General features: G+C 38.9%; 1 protein-coding gene across 1 annotated transcript in view; it reads left to right on the forward strand.

The window, feature by feature from the left end:
* The first annotated feature begins 4770 nt into the window (after nt 1-4770).
* PELI1 (pellino E3 ubiquitin protein ligase 1) overlaps nt 4771-19425 on the forward strand; it is a 57704-nt gene continuing 43049 nt past the window's right edge. Inside the window, exon 1 of the mRNA XM_035001432.1 lies at nt 4771-5090. The gene's annotated coding sequence lies outside the window, so the exon portion shown is untranslated. The remainder of the gene's footprint in view (nt 5091-19425) is intronic.

Genomic DNA, 19425 nt, shown 5'->3' on the forward strand with positions numbered 1-19425 from the left:
CCCTGCTTGTGTTCCTGTTCTCGCTGTCTCTCTCTGTCATATAAATAAATAAAATCTTTAAAAAAAAAAAAAAAAGAGGTGAAGAGAAAGAAAGTCCAGAACTTATGTCAGCTCTATGGTCATTAAGGATGCAGATTTCTTCATATTTCTGTTTCTACATTCAAGCATACCTTTTTAGGATTTCATTTTATCTCCACTGTTGACTTATTAGCTATACCCATTTGTTTTATTTTTGATGGGCATTCTAAGATTTAGAATGCACATTTTTAATTTATCACAACTGACCTTCAAATAATAGTACAACATTTCACATATAATATAAATTCTAACAATATAATTCCATTTCCCCCTTCCATCCTTTGTACTATTATTGTCAAGCATTTTACTTCTACATATGTTATGAACCCCATAAAACAGTGTTATATTTTTGTTTAAGTAGTCAATTATCATTTTTTTTTTAAATTTTAAGTGGGGGTGGGAAGCCTTTTGTATTTACTTATATAGTTACCATTTCCAGAATTCTTCATTCTTTAGTATAAATCCAAGCTTCTGTGTGTGTATGTGTGTGTGTGTGTGTGTGTGTGTTTAATGCTGAAAAAGTTGCTTTAACATTTCTTGTGGTGCAGCTCTGCTGGTAACGTTCTCTCAGCTTTTGTTTTCTTTAGCTTTCCTTTTTTTGAAAGATATTTTCTCTAAATATAGGATTCTGTGTGACAGATTTTTTTTTCTTTCAGCACTTTTTAAAATGCCCTTTCATTGTCTTTTGACTTGCATAGTTTCTGATCAGAAGTTTATTGAATTTTTGTCTTTATTTACACATAATGTACCTTTCTTCCCACTGGCTGCTTTTAATATTTTCTTATCACAAGTTTACAACAATTTAATGGTGATGTCTTTTGTAGTGGTTTTGTGAGTGTGTGTGCTTACTCTGCTTAGGGCTCATTGGACTTCTTGAGTCTCTGGGTTTATAATTTTTATCAAATTTTTAGCTATATTACTTCAAATAATTTTTCTGTTGCCCTTCTCACCTTTCTCTTATCTGGAACTCCAGTTGCACAAAAGTTAGAATACTTGGTATTATCCTACAGATCACTGAGGCTGTTTTTCTTTTTCTAGTTTTTGTTGTTGTTTTAGTTTTTTTTTTTTTTTTCTTCAGGTGCTTTACTTTGGCTAGACTCTACTGCTATGTCTTCAAGCTTACCAATCTTTTTTTCTGAGTGTCTAATCTGCTTGAGTGTTAATCCCACCCAGTGAAATTTTTATGTCCATTGAAATTCCATATTTTTATATCTTTAATTTCTCTCAGTATATGGAGAATATTTATGATAATTTTTAATGTTGTTGACTGCTAATTCTACCACCTTTGTCATTTCTGGCTTTGTTTACATTGACTGACTTTTCTCCTGGTTATAGATTACATTTTCCTACTTCTTTGTACGTTCTAGTTCCCTTGCTAGTTCCCAGGCATTTTCATGATCTTCCTGACTACTCCTTAAGTGCTGGTGTTCCCCAGGATGCTATTATTGATTCTTCCTTTTCTGCTGTACATACTCCCGGTGGGGTTATTTCATCCATTCCCATAATTTTGACTACCATCTATATGATGGTACATTCCAATTATAACTTCTGCTGTCCAGATCTCTCTTCAGAGCACACACACACACACACACATATATAGTCCACTTCTCCACAGAGATGTCCAGAATTATCTCAAACTCAACATATCCAAAGTGAATTCATCAAATTCCCCCTCAAAAGCTGTTCAATCTCCTATATTCCCTAACTCAGTGAATGGCATCACTAGCTCATAAATCTGTGACTCATCCTTCTTCTTCCTTGTAATAGATATTGTGGCTCCCCCCTTGTCAGCCTTTGTTCTTCATTTTCTGGGCAATCACCTCAGTTTTCATTGGGATATCCATACCTCCTCATCACAACTTGGAGGAATCTGACTCCTTTGGGTCTAGGGGCAGGGCATATGTCTTTATCCTAAGATAATTAGCCTCATGTCATCCCCTGGCCATGTATAGACACATGAACCAATTCTTGAGGCTTCTGGGAAAGGTGTTTTCTCTCCTTTCTAAGAGAGTTTTCAAAAATTTTACTCTTTTTTTTCTTTTCATGTGCCTAGATGGTGAAACTTAAAACCACAGGAATTTTTAAAACCACTGTCATTTGACCATAGGCTAATACTAAGTAAGGAAAAGCAGTGAAACAAGAGAGAAACATGACATCTTTGAACTGTTGAATCATTCAGCTCTGTAGCCCACCTTTTCACTGGACTTTCTATCTAGATAGGTAATATTGGTTTATTGGTTAAGCCGGTTAGAGTTGGGTTTTTGCTGCTTGCAACCAAAAGCATCATAACTATAACTTTCCTTCACCTTCCACCCCCAAACACAGGCAATTGCTCACTAGGTTCTATTAATTCTTTTAAATAGTGCCTGAGTACCCTCAGTTCTGTCTCCTGCTACTGTGAATGCCTTAGTTCAGGCTCTCCTCTTTTTTTAAATGCCTAAAATGCATTTCTAAAATGCATATCTTATCAAAATTTCATCTGCTTACATCCTAGCATGAGTTTCCATTGCTTCTAGAAAAGAGTTCACATTCCTTAGCATATTGTATAAGATTCTTCATGATCTAAGCAGTTTCCCTTACTTTTTACGCGTCTCCTCTCACCACTCCCTCAACCCTGTTCTACCGACAATGCTGAACTCTTGGCATAACCAAAATACTGTACAGTCTCCTGCCTCTAGCACTTTGCTCCTGCTGCCGTCCACCTCCACCTGCAATGCTTCCACCCACTTCTCTCTTCCCCCTCCTCCACCAAAGTGCACAAACATGCTGATGTGTAGTCATCTTCAAGCTCATATGTTCTTGGAAGCATCTCCTGACCTTGCTTGAGTCTGGGGCAGCTATGTACCAAAGCACCTGGTGTGCTTTCCTGTTACAGTATTTATCACACTGAGTCCCTTTATTTACCTGTCTCCTCTGTGCATAGCAAGCACTTTGAAAACAAGGAATGTTTCTTTTACATTTTTTTTTTTTAAAGATTTTATTTATTTATTTGAGACAGAATGAGAGACAGAGAGCATGAGAGGGAGGAAGGTCAGAGGGAGAAGCAGACTCCCTGCCGAGCAGGGAGCCCAATGCGGGACTCGATCCCGGGACTCCAGGATCATGACCTGAGCCGAAGGCAGGCGCTTAACCAACTGAGCCACCCAGGCGCCCCTCTTTTACATTCTTGTATCTCTACTTCTGAGAACTAATAAAGTGCCTGGGACATAGTATACTCAATAAATGTTTTTTTGAATGAGTAATTATTTGCTGTACAAACATAAGGATTTCTGATCTTGAGATTCTATTTGAAAACCTCCAATTTTTCTTCCGTCACATATGTTTCTGATTTATAAACATTAATCTTTTTCTCCCAGGGTATGGGTTTCTAGCTAGGCAGAGAAGGAAAACAAAAGAGCTTGGGACAGGTTGCCTTTAGTCCTTTAGAGATCCAGTAACTGTATCCTGCCTTTCACCACCCTCCTCCAACATCAGTTCACACCTGGGTGCCCGATATGGGTGTAGACTTAGCTGACCAGCCCAACAGCATATTCAGACCTTGGTTCAGACTTCTGTTATTGCCAAATGAAAGTTTACCAATGTAAGTACAGTAAACAATTTTCAACCTCCCACGTATCGTTTGAATTTATGTATATTTCTTTAAAAATCGTAGACCCTAAAATAAACAAATCTGGATTATTTTACACCGGGCAAGTAAAAAATACCAATCCTAATCCTGAACTTTTACCTTTGTTGGTCTTAAAGTTTGATGTGACTAAGTGAAAAAATTAACTATGGGATTCCAACAGTGTTCCTAATAGTTTTATCACTTAATTGTTAAGTTACTGGAAGGAACTACATTTCTACAAGTCTTAAGTAAAAAAACAAAGCAAAACAAAAAAACCTTGAATTTAAAGCAGAGAGGATTCGTTTGAGGGAAGGGAAGGAAATGGGTATTTCTTTTTTTTTTTTTTTAAGATTTATTTATTTATTTGAGAGAGAGAGAATGAGAGAGAGCACATGAGAGGGGGGAGGGTCAGAGGGAGAAGCAGACTCCCTGCCGAGCAGGCAGCCTGATGTGGGACTCGATCCCGGGACTCCAGGATCGTGACCTGAGCCGAAGGCAGTCGCTTAACCAACTGAGCCACCCAGGCGCCCCAAAATGGGTATTTCTGATTCAGAATTTTGAAAGAAAATGAAGCAGCAGGGAAGACCGAAATATCGGCAGGAAGTCAGATTTCACGGGGCACATGTGAGTGGTGAGGCTAGGAGCTGGGGGTGGAGCGAAGTAGGAAGGACTAGCTGAGGGCGGGATCCCTAACAGCACCTAAGACAAGAAGGGCCTTGTTCAGCCCGCAGCAGCAAAGAACACGTTCTCTTCCTCGGTGTGTCGGTGACCATAGTAACAGTAGGGGCCGACCCTCTCTCTCTCTCTTCTCTTCTCTCTCTCTCTCTCTCTCTCTCTCTCTCTCTCTCTCTCTGTCTCGGGCGCGCGCGCGCTCCCTCTCCGAGCATGCGCAGTGCAGAGAGAGCCGGGCAGCATCTTCAACGAGGTTTCCCTTTTTTCTTCGGTCGGAAAACTACAACTCCCAAGAGACCACTCGGCGTCGCGTCACCGCCTCCCGCTGTGGCCCTGCCCGGTCCCCTCCCTCCTGCCCCGCCCTCCTCCTAGTCCCCTCCCCTCCCTCCGAGTGTGTGTCAGTGACCCAGAGGCGGTGTGAGGCTGAGGGACCGTCGGGGGGCGCCGCCGCGGCCGCCGCCTCCACCAGCAGCACCCGCCGCGCCGCGCGTTCGGATTTGCCTCGAGCCCTCCGGGAGCGCACCACAAAGCGGGCCCCGCGTCTTTCCCTCCGTCCGCGGCTCCTCAGCATTCGGCTCCGAGGCCAACTTCCCTCGCGGGGCTTGGCCGGCTAGCGAGGAAGGCGGCGACAGAACGCTGGGCTCTCTGCTCGCGCTCCTCGCGTACGCACACTTCACCCCCTCGCTCCGGATCTCGGGGCCGTGCTGGGATTGCGGCCACCAGCAATTGTCCGGTGAGTGTGGCCGCGGCGCGTCGCGGGAGGGATGGTGACGGGGCTGGCGAGGGGTGCGGGCAAGGCGGGCGCGCAACTTCCTCGGCGGCTGCCCGGGGCGACCGGCCGGCTCTCCCTGCCCGCCTGCGCGCCCCCGCTCTAGAGGCGGCCGGGAGCGGAGTTTGCGGCGCCGACATCCCGCGCTCTCGCAGGAGGAAGAGCCTTTGTCAGGAGCCGGCCCGACGCTCCCTCCCCCTCCGCCCGGGAGTCCGGCGCGCGGCGGCCAACTCCGCGCCCCGCGCCCCGCGCCCGGCCGCATGCTGCGGGAGGGGAGCTCCGCGGGGGCGGGGAGGAAGAGAGAAATGAAAGAGAAACAAAGGGGGCGGTGGGCTTTTCTTTTGTTTGTGCGAATCTGCTAACTTATTTCTCCTTCCTTATATAACGCAGACTTCCAAGTTAGTCATTTCTTTTTATTGTTGTGATTATTGTCATGTTCTCTGCGTGTCTCGCGCATTTCCTTTCATCTCTGGATCTCAGAGCGTTTAAAAACACTAATTAATTACACCTCTGGGGTCCCTACGAAACAAGTTAATACGCCCGTTTTCCTAAGTGGGTAAACTGAGGTCCGGAAGAGCTCTCTAATTGATGGATACTCTTGATCTTCCGCCGCGCCTAGTGTCTGAGGACCTGAAAGCATTTATGAGTAAGAACTCGTTCTCCAATAACCCGTGGAAAAGTTAAAGATGCTCATTTTAGTTACAGGTTAACTGAAGTCTAAAAGAAGTCTGGGTAATTGTTAGGTAGTTCAAACAATAATTCTTCTTGCATAGTATTTGAATCTTAAAACCTCAAGGACTCTTGAAAAATGCTTCGAGTGTGGGAAATGCTGTAAATCATAAACTCACCTCACCATCTACTTTTAATTTTGTACACTCGGGTCTCTTATGAGGCAAGATGGGGAGCGGGAGGGCAGAGATTTTTTTTTTTTAAATGTAGATTTGACAGATATTAATCACTACACAGAAGGAAATGTGTCTTGGTTTTAACAGCATCAACAACCTTCCCATCGTGTAGTCATCGAACAGTATGTTAACAGATAATTGAGGGAGCATTTTATCCATAAGGTGCTGATTGTGCCATGGACTGAAGCTTTAAGTTTGAAAAGGTCATCTGTTTGTTTTGGTTCAAAGGCTGTGTACTTTTCCTCTTCTGCAAAATGTTATTTTGTTTTTGTAGCAGCTGATCTTTTGTTTCAGAACTGGCTTTGTCTTTTTCTACATTGAATATGTATTATAGTAGAAGAGGGATGTAAGATGCTGGGTTTTTTGTTTTTGTTTTTGTTTGTTTTGCACTGTAGTGTGAATTTAAATTTTTCAATTGTGGAGAAGGTTCAGTCTCTTCATTTCTTCTGTTTCAGTTTATGATGTTTCCTTTAAAACAGGAAATGTTTTCTCAGAGTGATCAGATTTACATCTCTCAAAACATTGTCCTTATTGTACAAATACATCATATGAATTCCTTTTGTTTTTTATTCACACCAACAACCTTTTCTGGAGGAAAATGCTTAACTCTGAGGACAAGCTTATTTATTTTGGTAGTTGAACCAAACTGGAGGGTACCAAAAATTTAAATCAAGCATCATTTCTAGTAGTTATTTCCTGAGGTGAATGATGATCAGAACTATAGTAACAGTGAGTACTTTCACTTATCCTAATTACTCTTGAATTTAACTTTGTGTAATATAGTTGCCCCCAGATTTTAGATTCTGGTCGTTCTGTCAGAAAAGGAAAGTGAGACATTTGCTATTTTCATATTTCTCTCCAATCCTCTAACCTGTCCCCTTCCTGTTTAAAGAGGTCTTGAGTTTAAAACAAACAATTGGAAATAGAACAGTTAAGTGTATGGAAAGTTGCATGTAGTGAAGTGGTTTTAATGCCCCATCTAATAAATTTACACCTTTTAAAGAGAATACTGTCACCTAGGTTTTCATTAATGTGTTAGAGGTGCTATAATGCAATAATGGTAGTATTTATTGACTTAAAAAAAAAGCTAGACATTGTGTCTTAGTGACAGATTTGGGGTGAAGGGGGAGAAGCTGTGCTCTCCTTAAAATTGTCATTTCAGTGACCTTGCAGTTAGTTGGTTATGTTGAACTTTTTCTGTAGCTTTTACAAACCAGATTTGCCAGAGGCATTTGTACTTTAAGGAAGCTACTGACACAACATCTTTGCTCAATCACTGGAGTCCAAAGGCGGAAGTTAGTGTTGACTGGCAAAGGCTTGCCCTGCAGTGTCCTGGTATCTTTGGGAACCCTTAAAGAAATGACTGAAAAGCACAGGTCAGGGAATGGAGTATGGTACCGCTGAATGCTAATCAGGCAAGTTTCAAGGGGAAGCCTCCGTAGGTTGCTATTTGACTTTGTTTCAGCATCTTTTCAGGTTGTCATAATGTCACATATTATTCAGAATCCTTTGATTCAAAATATGCCTTATGGTGTTGTCCAGTGGGTCAGATGATAAGGACTATACTATAGTAATCCTGCTTTGTGAACAACTGTTTGCAGACAGAAACTTCTGGGGCTGATGAAGATTTTAAGCCCAGACTTAGAGTTGAAAACTATCTTTCTAACATTCTCACACACATACATTTTACCATTGCACATCAGTATAGACCTACCCTAGTATTTATTAAATCAGAAAGATTTATATGGATTATTTTATTACATATATTTTAACTGTACAGTATATAATATATTAAAATTTCAAAATGACAGGTATATGATGGTACTAAGATAGTTCCAGGAGTTTCTTTGGAAAAATCATGTTATTCCAAAAGTTACATTTATGTCATTTAATTAAAAAGAATGAAACAAATTTAAGAGCCCGTGGAAAGAAGAAAAACAACAGAAAGAAGGAAACCTGATGAAGATGTTTTTAAGGAGTATAATATAAAAGATTCCTGGCAACATTATATAAGGGACAAAATTCTAGCTGAAATCTATAAACAGTGAATTCCACTTAGCACTTTCTGTTTATAGATTTCTAGCCATCTTTTCCAGATTCCCTCTAAATATATTACACAGGAAAAGTAAACAGAAATCATTCTTTCAAGGGATTTGGGTTGTTGGAGATTGTTTTTACACATGTGGTAAGGGGGAGGGTGGGCCATTATTGTTTTTCTTTAAGTTTGACCTCTGCCAGAGAAGGCCACACTAATGTGTGGGAATCTAAAAACAAGAAATATTGGTCACTGAAACCACTAGATATAATTCCAAGTTATGCCACTAGCTTTTTCTTACATTATCTTGAAAGACCACTTTTAATTTTCCTTTCAAAGGTTGAAAATAATTGCCTAACATATTACACTTAGTAGGTCCTACATAATTTCTGTTGTTGTTGCTGAATTAATTTGCAGGTAATAAAGAAGCAGCAATGATTGTTTGAGGGAATATCAGGGAATTTGTGATTTTTTTATCCTTTTTAAATAGAAATAAGTAATCGAAACATATGAATATGTGATTGGAGCCTTTCAATTAGCATAGCTTCCTTCAGAAATAAACTTAGAGGAAAAGAGCTTCGTCAGGTAATTTAAGAGAAATGAATTGTAAATGAGTCTAAGAAAATGTGATTATTTTTTCAGAATGTGTAGACGATGTTTTAGATTTTTTTCTTTGCTGCAGTAAACTCTGTTTCAAAGAACTAGAATTCTATATAATACTCCTTATATTACTCCTGTAAGACTTACATAAACCTCAAAATACCATTTTCAGAAAAATAGAATGTGTTGCTGTTGCCTATAAATGGGAAAATCCGGACATTTGTCATTCCCATTAATCTTGACCATTCATGGGGTTAAAAAAAAAAAAAGAAATCTAAATTCAATACACTTGTAATTTACTTCCTTTTCAAAGAATTTATTACTGATTTTTCTTTTATAATGGACCCTTGGGATGTTGCTAATTCGAAAAATACATAATACCCCTAGTTTCCCACCATCTTCTGCAGTTTCTTTTCCTATCATTTTTTGGCTTCAATTTGCTTTCTCCCCTAAGTTGTCTAAAATAAGCTAAGAAATATTTACACATACTTGACAAGAAATACAGTTATTAATTATGTTAAATTTCAGCTAAATTTCGTTGTACAGGGTGCGTTGAATTTGTTTTGGAGATAGAAGTACACTTACTTTGAAACGGGGGAGGTAAAGCAGAGATAGCATATAAATTTCACCTTAGGTACCAAACCAGTTTCTTGGTGGTGGCTCCCTGCACTATATTTAGAAAACTGGGAGTGCTGTGATTAGCAATTTCTGCTATTGGGTGGGCATTGGACTTTTGACATGAACGCCAAATATTCATTCATTCAGTATTTATTGGATGTCTTTTATGTGTCAGGCACTGGTCTAGATGCTGATACCACTCACACAGACTAAAAGTAAAACCTCTGCCTTATGGTGTTTACATTCTAAACCAAGACATAGGCAATAAAATAAATAAGTAAAATATTTCATGTTTTAAGGATAAATGATCTCATTTCTTTTTTTTTTAAAAGATTTTATTTATTTATTTGAGAGAGTGAGCGAGAGACCATGAAGGGCGGGGGTGGAGGGAGAAGGAGAAGCAGACTCCCTGCTGAGCAGGAAGCCCTGATGCAGGGCTCCATCCCAGGACCCCGGGATCATGACCTGAGCCGGAGGCAGATGCTTAACCGGCTGAGCCACCCAGGTGCCCAAATGATCTCATTTCTTCAAGAAGTAAATAACAAGAAATAAGAAAGGGAGAGGAAGCTCTAAGATTAAAAGAGACTTCAGAGGCATATCCACCAAATGCAGTGTATGGACCTTTGATCCTGCTTTGAGCAAACTAACTGTAAAAAGATGTTTATGAAAAATTGGGGAAATTTAGAGATTAGATATTTGATTAAAAGGAATGGTTAGTTTTTGTAGGTGTGATAATGTATTACGGGATTTAAACAAGAGTCCTTTTAGAGATTTAATGTATTTATGAATTAAAATATCATATCTGGATTATTGCTTTAAAATAATTTGGAGGGGAGAGGAGCATAGATGAACCAAGATTGTCCATATATTGAAAGTTGTTGAAGGTCGGGGCGCCTGGGTGGCTCAGTCGTTAAGCATCTGCCTTCGGCTTGGGTCATGATTCCAGGGTCCTGGGATCGAGCCCCACATTGGGCTCCCTGCTCCGTGGGGAACCTGCTTCTCCCTCTCCCACTCCCCCTGCTTGTGTTCCCTGTCTCGCTGTGTCTCTCTGTCAAATAAATGAATAAAATCTTTAAAAAGAAAGTTGTTGAAGGTAGATGATGGATACCTGAGATTTTTCATATTCTCTCTACTTTTGTGTATGTTTGAAAATTTCTGTAATGAACAGTTTTATACACACACAGGAGAAAATAAAGCAGAGAAGGGGGAAAAGGGACAGGTGGGATGTGATAGGAGGAAGTTGCAGAACAGACCTCATTGAGAAGGTGATAGAAATTTGAGTAAAGACCCGAAGGAGGTGAGGGAGTAAACCTTGCAGATAACCCTTGGGCAGGACACAGGCAAAGAGAACAGCAAGTATGATGGCCCTGAGGTAGAGAAATCTTGTCTAGAATGCAAGAAACTACAAGAAGACCAGTGTGACTGGGTTAGAGTGAGAAAGTAGCAGGTGATTGGGTAAGAAAGGTAAAGGGAGGTGCCAGGGCCTGGTTGGTTATCCATCCTTGCTTTGAAGTAAGAACATTTATTTTATACACTTAACTAAAATAAGTCTACTTTAGTCACCCTGAAAGCTATACACTTATTTCAAGAATATTAGCATTACTCAAAATATTTTTGGAACTACCTTTTTTTGGTAATTGCCTTCTAAGCCAGTTTAGGAGCCACACATGAAAATAGCTCAGTACTTTATATTTGTTCCTTGTTTTTAAGGAAAAAGGGGGTATTAGCCACATGATACCTCATTTCATTTATCAGATATGACTCAAAGGATTTTGGACAGAAAGAAAATAGGAAATAACTTCAGGCTGTTTCTAAAATTCACATCCACTCTGAGAAGGCAATTACTATTTCTAAAAATGAAATCTACCCATAGACTGAAAAGGAGTTTTAATAATGTTGTGGACAATTGTAGCATCATTTAGAATAAGGATCTAACCTCTGAGAGTGACTAATATGGAAGAGACTATTATACTCACTGAAATATTTAAGTTTTGTCTGATGCATTAAAACACATACACATATACACACAAGACTGTGTACACTTCTTAATAATTAAGTACTCAAAACAATCATTGCAGGTAAGTTTCCATGTTAGGTATTCAAGACTGAAGAGATGGCATTTATAATGTAATGAAGTTGTATAACTTTTTTTTTTTCCTAAAGATTTATTTATTCATTTGAGAGAGCGAGAATGAGAGAGAGTACATGAGAGGGGGCAGGGTCAGAGGGAGAAGCAGGCTCCTCGCCGAGCAGGGAGCCCGATGCGGGACTCGATCCTGGGACTCCAGGATCATGACCTGAGCCAAAGGCAGTTGCTTAACCAACTGAGCCACCCAGGCGCCCAGTTGTATAACTTTCTTGTTGCTATGGCATATACTTGGGGAATTAAAAGACTAGCACACGTTTAGTGTTAAGAGACTAATCTGGCTCTTAAGATTTATATTCATGCCTCAGTTCTCAGATTAGTAGTTGCTTCCGGAACATGATGATTTGCCATAATAAAGAACTGTGTTTAAATCTTTTATTATTATAGAAAAATTGATCTTATCCTCCAAATGTTTGAAAGGCCCCCTCAAAAAAACCCTCCATAAATACGGATTTTTAAAATCATCTATTCATAGGACAATATACATGCGGAGATTACTAGTTTCGAATGATTGTACACTAAAAGATTTAAAATGACGAATGAATTTCATTTTTTGTAGGGATAAGTTTTCCAACCTGAGAAACTAAACTTATTTCAATGATTTTTACTTTGTTGATAACATTGAATTTAAAAAACCATTTTTTCTAGTTAATTATGCATAATAGGGGGCACAATGTTTTCTTTTGTATTTTTAATCAATAATATGTAGGATTTAATGGGATTAAGTAGAATTTGTGAACTTTTATTATATAATAAATTGCAGGGGCACCTGGCTGGCTCAATCAGTAGAGCATGCACTCTTGATCTCAGGGTTGTGAGTTTGAGCCCCATGATGGGTATAGAGATTACTTTAAAAAAATAAAATTAAAAAAATAATAATAACAAAATGAGTTGCATAAAGTGACTAAGAATATAAGTATGTAACAGTATAAGGAATACTTTAACAAAGTTCCCTATTTTAAACATTTTTCAGAAAAATCTTTAATTTCTTTAATTCAATCAGGGTTTTTGGTCCTTTTAGTGTGTATATAGCATACGTGTATATGTAGATAGATAGAACCTTTCTTCATATACTGTATATACTATCAAGATTTAGATGCTAGGCGGGATTATTTAACGTATTTTAAACACTAGCCTACTGGCATGGAACAGAGAGCCCATGTTTAATTCTTAGGCTTTCCATTAATTCTGAAGGTCTTTACAGGCTATCTTTGATTCATCTGTAAAATACAATAAAAAGAATAATAGTTTTTCATGAAGGACTTTGAAATTCTATGATGGGACCATTGTGATGTGTGGCTCATTTTAGAAATTGCTTTCAATCTTTTGATTTGGTAGTAGGATTATGAATCTCTTTTTCATTTCCCTTTTTGTGGAATAAATAAATAACTTATGGTGGAGGAGGAAGAGAAAGAGGGGGAGGGGAAGAGAAGGAAGGAAAGAAAAAAATTGGCTGTCACAAAATAGTAAACATGTCCATAGATAATTCTTGTAACTTGGATCTAGTTAAGTGTCCATGACTTAATGAGCTCTAAGACTCAAATTTATAAATTAAGTAGAGAATAGTAATAATAATACAGCTTCCATTTCAAGAAAAAAAAGTTGCTTTGCAAAAGGGACATCTTAAATTTCATGTTGGCTTAAACTTTGTGATCATGATAAAGCCTGTACTTATTTTGGGAAGCAATAACAATAATGAATTGATAATAATGTTAATAATGATGGTGATGATAATTAACAGTAATGAAGAATTATTTGAAAATTCACTCTGTTGGGGCACCTGAGTGGCTCAGTTGGTTAAGCATCCCACTCTTGATTTTTTCTCAGGTCATGAGTTGAGTCAAGCTCTGTGCTCAGTGGGGAGTCTGCTTCTCTCTCTCTCTCTCCCTCTTCCTGTCTCTCCCTCCCTTCCTCCCTCCCTCCCTCTGTCCCTATCCACCTGCTCTCTAGTGCATGTCCACTTGCACTCTCTCTCTCTCTCAAATAAATAAACCTTTTTCAAAAAAAGAAAATTCACTCTATTACTTAAACTCTGTAGATTTTTGCAGCATCAGGTTCCAGGATGTTCTTTTCAACTTGTGATTTGCAAGATATTAGTATTCCACATCTCTGCAGCTCTCACTTCATCTCTCTCTTACTTTCATCTCTTCCTCACTTTTTCACTGGCTCTGTTTATCTTCCTTTGCTTGCTTTAGTACCCATTGCTCTTCCACCATGTTGTCTACGTGTCTGCCATTTTTTTACTTACAAAGTGGTCTTGGAATGAATGAAGGGTCTTAAAGAAGTCACAGGTAGATGACAAATATAACACTTGTCCTATTTGTGTCTTACCTACTTAGCTTCTTTTTATCTTTTCTTGCCCCCCTTTTTTGGTGTGTGTTCTAGTGGAGAGATAGTATATCCCATCAGCTAGGCACTAAGAGATAACTGGGTGACCCAGAGGATATAGTACTTTTTGAACTGAATAATGTAGGGAGTAGTAGTAAACTCATTAAATTGAAAGCCTCATGAGTTCTGCATCCATCCAGAACTATACCTAAACTAGCAAAATTTGGTAGAATTAACAGCCTAGCAGAATTTCAAAGGCCATTTTCAGCTCTTGGTGTATGTTGTCTTTTCCAAAAACATCATTCAGGGACTTCATCATTACTGTAGTAATAAATGGCCTTGGAAAAAACTGTGTCTGGATTTCTGATAAGGTGCTTTTTGACAGTTAAGAGGAAAGGATAGAAAGATCAGTAATATGGTAAAGAAGTTTATAACTTCTCCATCCTTTCATGGAATAAATTATAAGGTGATTGGCCCTGATTTTTTGCCACTTAGATGCTTGTTGTAGTGTTCAACATATCAGTTGGTTTAATCCTTAGAAGGCATCATAAAGTTTAATTTTATTTTTTAACAATACGTTAAAACAATTGGAGGTGCTTTGTTGGTTCCTCAAAACCTTAGTGTTGCATTCCTGGTTCTTGGCAGATAATATCCACAGTACTTCATGTTCCTCTGGGTCTATGCCAGATTTAATGAACTGCATGTACTGGAAGCACTAAAAGCTGATTTTCTTTAATTTAGGCTACAGATAACATAATAGATTTTTCTTGAATTGTTTCTCACTACTATTCTTTAAATTTAACAAAGGACCAAAACATCCAAATTCCAAAACTAGTTAAGTTTATCTTTCATGAGAAAATGCGTTAAATGTGCGTTTGTTTTATAAAGTAGTGGTTGCTTCTAAGTAGAAACCACAGTCATATAGACAAACTTCATGTATCTGAAAGCTTTTTAAATTTATTTACTGCTTTACTATAATTTTCATTTCAAGTGGGATGATTCAGCCTCTGAACTAAGTCCTATTGGTTCACCAAAGGAGCAATGAATTTTCATTTAGGCCCTTAAACTGTTCAACCTAGATCATGTCTGTAACTTCAGTGACACCAGACCTTTTTTTTAAAATTCATCACTGATAGTTAACAAAAAGAAAGTCACATTTTGTTAAAACTTGTTGGTTGTGTCTCTTTTAGAGATGGTATACCAGTTTATTTGTATATAGTTCAGCTCTTAAATAAGACTAGTCTTTAAAGGCTTTAGCCAGAACCTGCCTTCTGAAGCTGTCTGTAAAATGGCTTCCAAAAAGGATTTGCTACATTTCAGAACTGAGTAGGTTGTTAATGATTCAATATGCCCCCTTGTTCTCCTCCTACTTCTTAAATTGAAAGCTTCTTCATAGCATCTAGGTGCCCTGAGTCATCCTGGCTAAACTCTATAAAGAATTGTCACATGGAAAAACTCACCATGAAGTAAAATTATCAGAAAACAATCTGAGTCAGAGATCATTCACTGATCACAGTGATACAACCTAGAGGTTGTGGGCTTCATTTAAATCTTTGAATGTACTTAAAATGTAAGTCTTTGTTATAGGACTTATAAATTATGAGGACTTGTTTATTCTCAGTTAAATTTTAATTGGCTTGATTTTTGCTATTACATGAAAAGGATTTTCTATTTTTTATTGAATAAATGTATCAGAGAGGAAAAGCAAGAGGATTCTGGATATAAACCAGTATATCAGGAGTCAAGAGACCTAGAGTTCTGGTCCATTTATTTGGTGTGTGACTCATATATTTCATTTAACCTCTCTAGGCCTTAGTTTCCTTATCTTTACAAGGTTAGCAACTCTATGGTAGCCCTCTTTGGAACCAACCCCTGGCAGATATACCTAATAGCTGACCCCAAATCATCTCATACTCCCTTTTTGGTACTACACTGTCAGCAACTAGATAGTTGGCATTCTAGATGAAATCTGTCACCTCAACGTTATAAGGTCTCTTCTAACTCCGTGATTCCATGATTTTAAATGACTTGCCAATAGAAAGTCTTTTTCTTAGTCTTTACTGTTTTTTCACATTGAATGATCAGAGTTGAAACTTTGTGAATTAAGAATTCTTTGTAGTCAGAGATAGCATGTTTGTGTTTCATGTAATACTGTAGACTCAATGTTTGTATCTCCCCAAAATTCACATGTTGAAACCTAATCCCTAATATGATGGTATTTGGAGGTAGGACTTTGGGACAGGATTAGGTCATGAGGGCGCAGCCTTCAAGAATAAGATTAGTGATCTTATAAAAGAACTCGGATATCCCTCACTCCTTCAGTCAATGTGAGGACACATTGTAAAAAGTGACCATCTATGAACCAGGAAGCGGGCCCTCCCCAGACACCTAATCTGCTAGTTTTGATCTTGGATTTCCCAGTCTCCGGTACTGTGAGGAATAAATCTCTTGTTTATAAGCCATCCATTCTGTGGTATTCTGTTAGAACAGCCAATATTGGGCTAAGATATGTTGTGATGTTAAAAACATATATTGAAGGGGGCACCTGGGTGGCTCAGTTGGTTAAGTATCTGACTCTTGGTTTCGGCTCAGGTCATGATCTCAGGGTCCTGAGATCTAGCCCCAAGTCAGCTTGGCAGTCAGCAGTCTGCTTCTTTCCCTTCTTTCCCTTTGCCCCTCCCACTGCTCTCGCTCCCTCTCCCTCCCCCTTCCTCTAAAATAAATAAATAAATAAATCTTAAAAAAAACAAAAATAGTGGAGAAAATTCATGGGAACACTTAAAATTACAAATGAAGTGGAAACATTCACAGTGGTTAGTGATGACTTGTTTTAAACTCATTTCAACTCCTAAATGTTTCAATGGCAAAACTTCAGGTTAGTGAAGTTCAAAGTGATGTGTCTGTTTGAAGGGCACATAGGGAAGCAGAATGAATACTAGCCTGACAGGCAAAAGGCCTGACTTCTAGCTCTGCAAACTTATTTTTTAACCTGGTTAGTGTCTTCATCTATGTAATGGTATCAGACCATTGCTTCTCAGACATTAATGTATTATGCAAATTATCTGGGGGTCATATTAAGATGCATTTTGTGGTTCCATAAGTCTGGATGAGCCTTGAGATTCTACATTTTTAACTAGCTCCCAAATGTGTTGCTGCTGTATACCATGGAACATATTTTATAAAACTATTATGATGGTTTGATGTTCTTCTGGCTGGGTCTTTAAATCTTAACTCTACTTCTTTTTCTCCGACTCCTTCACATGAAATTTTATTAAACTTGTTTTTGAAGCCTCATTTCTCTAGGTTCATTCCCTATTTTCTCAGTCTGATAGCTCCTTTAGTTTTGCTGTTTTTCCCTTCCCAGAACCAACTTCATAGGGTCATTCAAGTTAGAAGTAAGATGGTGTACAAAAAGAGGCTTTGCTATAAAGAAAACTGGATTTATTTTTTTTAAAGATTTTATTTATTTATTTATTTATTTGACAGAGAGAGAGACAGCAAGAGAGGGAACACAAGCAGGGGGAGTGGGAGAGGGAGAAGCAGGCTCCTCGCTGAGCAGGGAGCCCAACTCCGGGCTCGATCCCATGACCCTGGGATCATGACCTGAGCCGAAGGCAGACACTTAACGACTGAGCCACCCAGGCACCCCTAGAAAACTGGATTTAAATCCTGCCACTGATTAACAGCTCTGCTGCCTTGGGCAGTTGACTTAGTTTACTTAACCTCTCAAAGCTTTGAATACCTTCTTAATAGGGTTGTTGAAAGGAATAGAAATAATATATAAAGCCCTCAGCACAATGTCAAGCATAATGTAGGTGATCAAAAATTGGAAGCTGTTTTTATTCCTCCTGGCATCTTGATTTGTAGAGGTGGAAGAAGAGAGGAAAAGATCTGTTCTCCAACCCAGGACCTCTCTCCTGTGTGCCACATTTAAATTTTCAGCTGCCCGACAGACCTACTAATCCAGATTCTTCAAACTTACCATTGTCAAGAAGATCTCTTCATTCTTCTTTCAGTATCTGTTCTGCCTCCTTCAATCCTGATGGAAGTTAAGGTTTCACTCTATACATGCCCAAGCCAGGAATTTGTCAGTTCTGCCTTGGTTTCTCAAGTACTGCTTTTCTCTATCCTCATTTCCACATTCCCCTTTGCCTGGGCTCTTTATCCTTTCACCTGGGCTCTTTTTATCTGATCTTGTTGGTTCTAGTCTCCTCATGTTTTTCACATCCTCCTTCTCCTCATACATCCTCCATAGTGCTTTCAAAGTTATTTTCCTAAAAAAATTTTTTTTTTCTTACAACCAGTATTTCTTAAAGGCTTACTATGTAGAAGGCACTGTGCAGGCATTGAGTATATGGTGAGAGAACAGAATGAGACAGTTCCTAATGAAAATCACAGACTAGGAAGGGTGGTAGATATTAAAAACAAGTAAATATACAAGTAAATACAGAACAGGGTGCTGAGAGAGAATAATAGGAGGGGACCTGTGTTATACTGTATATTGGATGGTCAGAGAACACTTTCTAAGGAATTAACATTTAAGCTGCTATCTCAAGAATGAGGAGCCAGCTAGGCAAAGAGCAGGGAATATTGCTCCAGGCTGAGGGTACAGCATGAGCAAAGATGCTGAGTATGTTTTAAAAGTGAAATGGTAGGACATGGTGGTAGACAGAATACAGAAAATGAGGGAGAAGAAGTTATTAAGGACTTCCAGATTTCCAGTGTGAGCAATTACTAGATTAATAGTGGTGCCATTTACTGAAATAGATTAGGGATAGGATAGGTTTGAGCAGGGGGTAGGATCATGACTCTAGTTTGTCAGGTTTGAGAGTCTGAAAAAAATAAATATAGTTATGTCAGTCCATTCTCGTTCTGCAGTTAAGCATTTGACTCTTGGTTTCGGCTCAGGTCATGATCTCAGGGTGGTGAGATCAAGCTCCGTGCTGGGGTGGAGTCTGCCTAAGACTCTCTCTCCCCTTCTCCCTCAGCCTGGCCCCTCCCTCCGCCCCCAGTTTGTGTATGTGTGTGCATGCACTCCCTCTCTCTCAAATAAATAAATAAATCTTAAAAATAAAAAAATCTCCAAATTCTGTCTTGGCTTATAAAGTCCTTAAATTGTTGACTGTCATCTACCTCTAGCTTATCTCTCACTTCCCTTCATTACTGTGCATAAGTCATAATGAAATTTTCATTGTTCTCAAAACAGTTTTGAACCTTTGCATATGTTATTGCATAGAATAAACATCTCTGGCTGAGGCCTTTTTATCCTTCAAAGCCCATCTTGAATTTTATTCTTCTATAGAATTTTCTCCAACTTCTCCATGTTTAGGTTAGGGTCTCGGGCTTTTTTACTTTTTATTGTCATTTGGTTAACATTTGGTTAATACCTCTGTTATAGGGGCTCCTGGGTGGCTCAGATGGTTAAGCGTCTGCCTTTGGCTCAGGTCATGATCCCAGGGTCCTGGGATCGAGCCCCACATTGGGCTCCTGGCTCAGCGAGGAACCTGCTTCTCCCTCTCCCTCTGCCTCTCTCCCTGCTCATGCTTTCTCTCTCTCTCTCTCTCTCTCTGTGTCTCAAATGAATAAATAAAATCTTTAAAAAAAAATACCTCTGTTATAGCACTGATCACATTGTATTAGAATTTCTCTTTTGACACATCTGGACAC

This window comes from Mirounga leonina, unplaced genomic scaffold, assembly GCF_011800145.1.
Source record: "Mirounga leonina isolate KUSES-001 unplaced genomic scaffold, KU_Mleo_1.0 Mir_125, whole genome shotgun sequence".
Classification (NCBI taxonomy): domain Eukaryota; kingdom Metazoa; phylum Chordata; class Mammalia; order Carnivora; family Phocidae; genus Mirounga; species Mirounga leonina.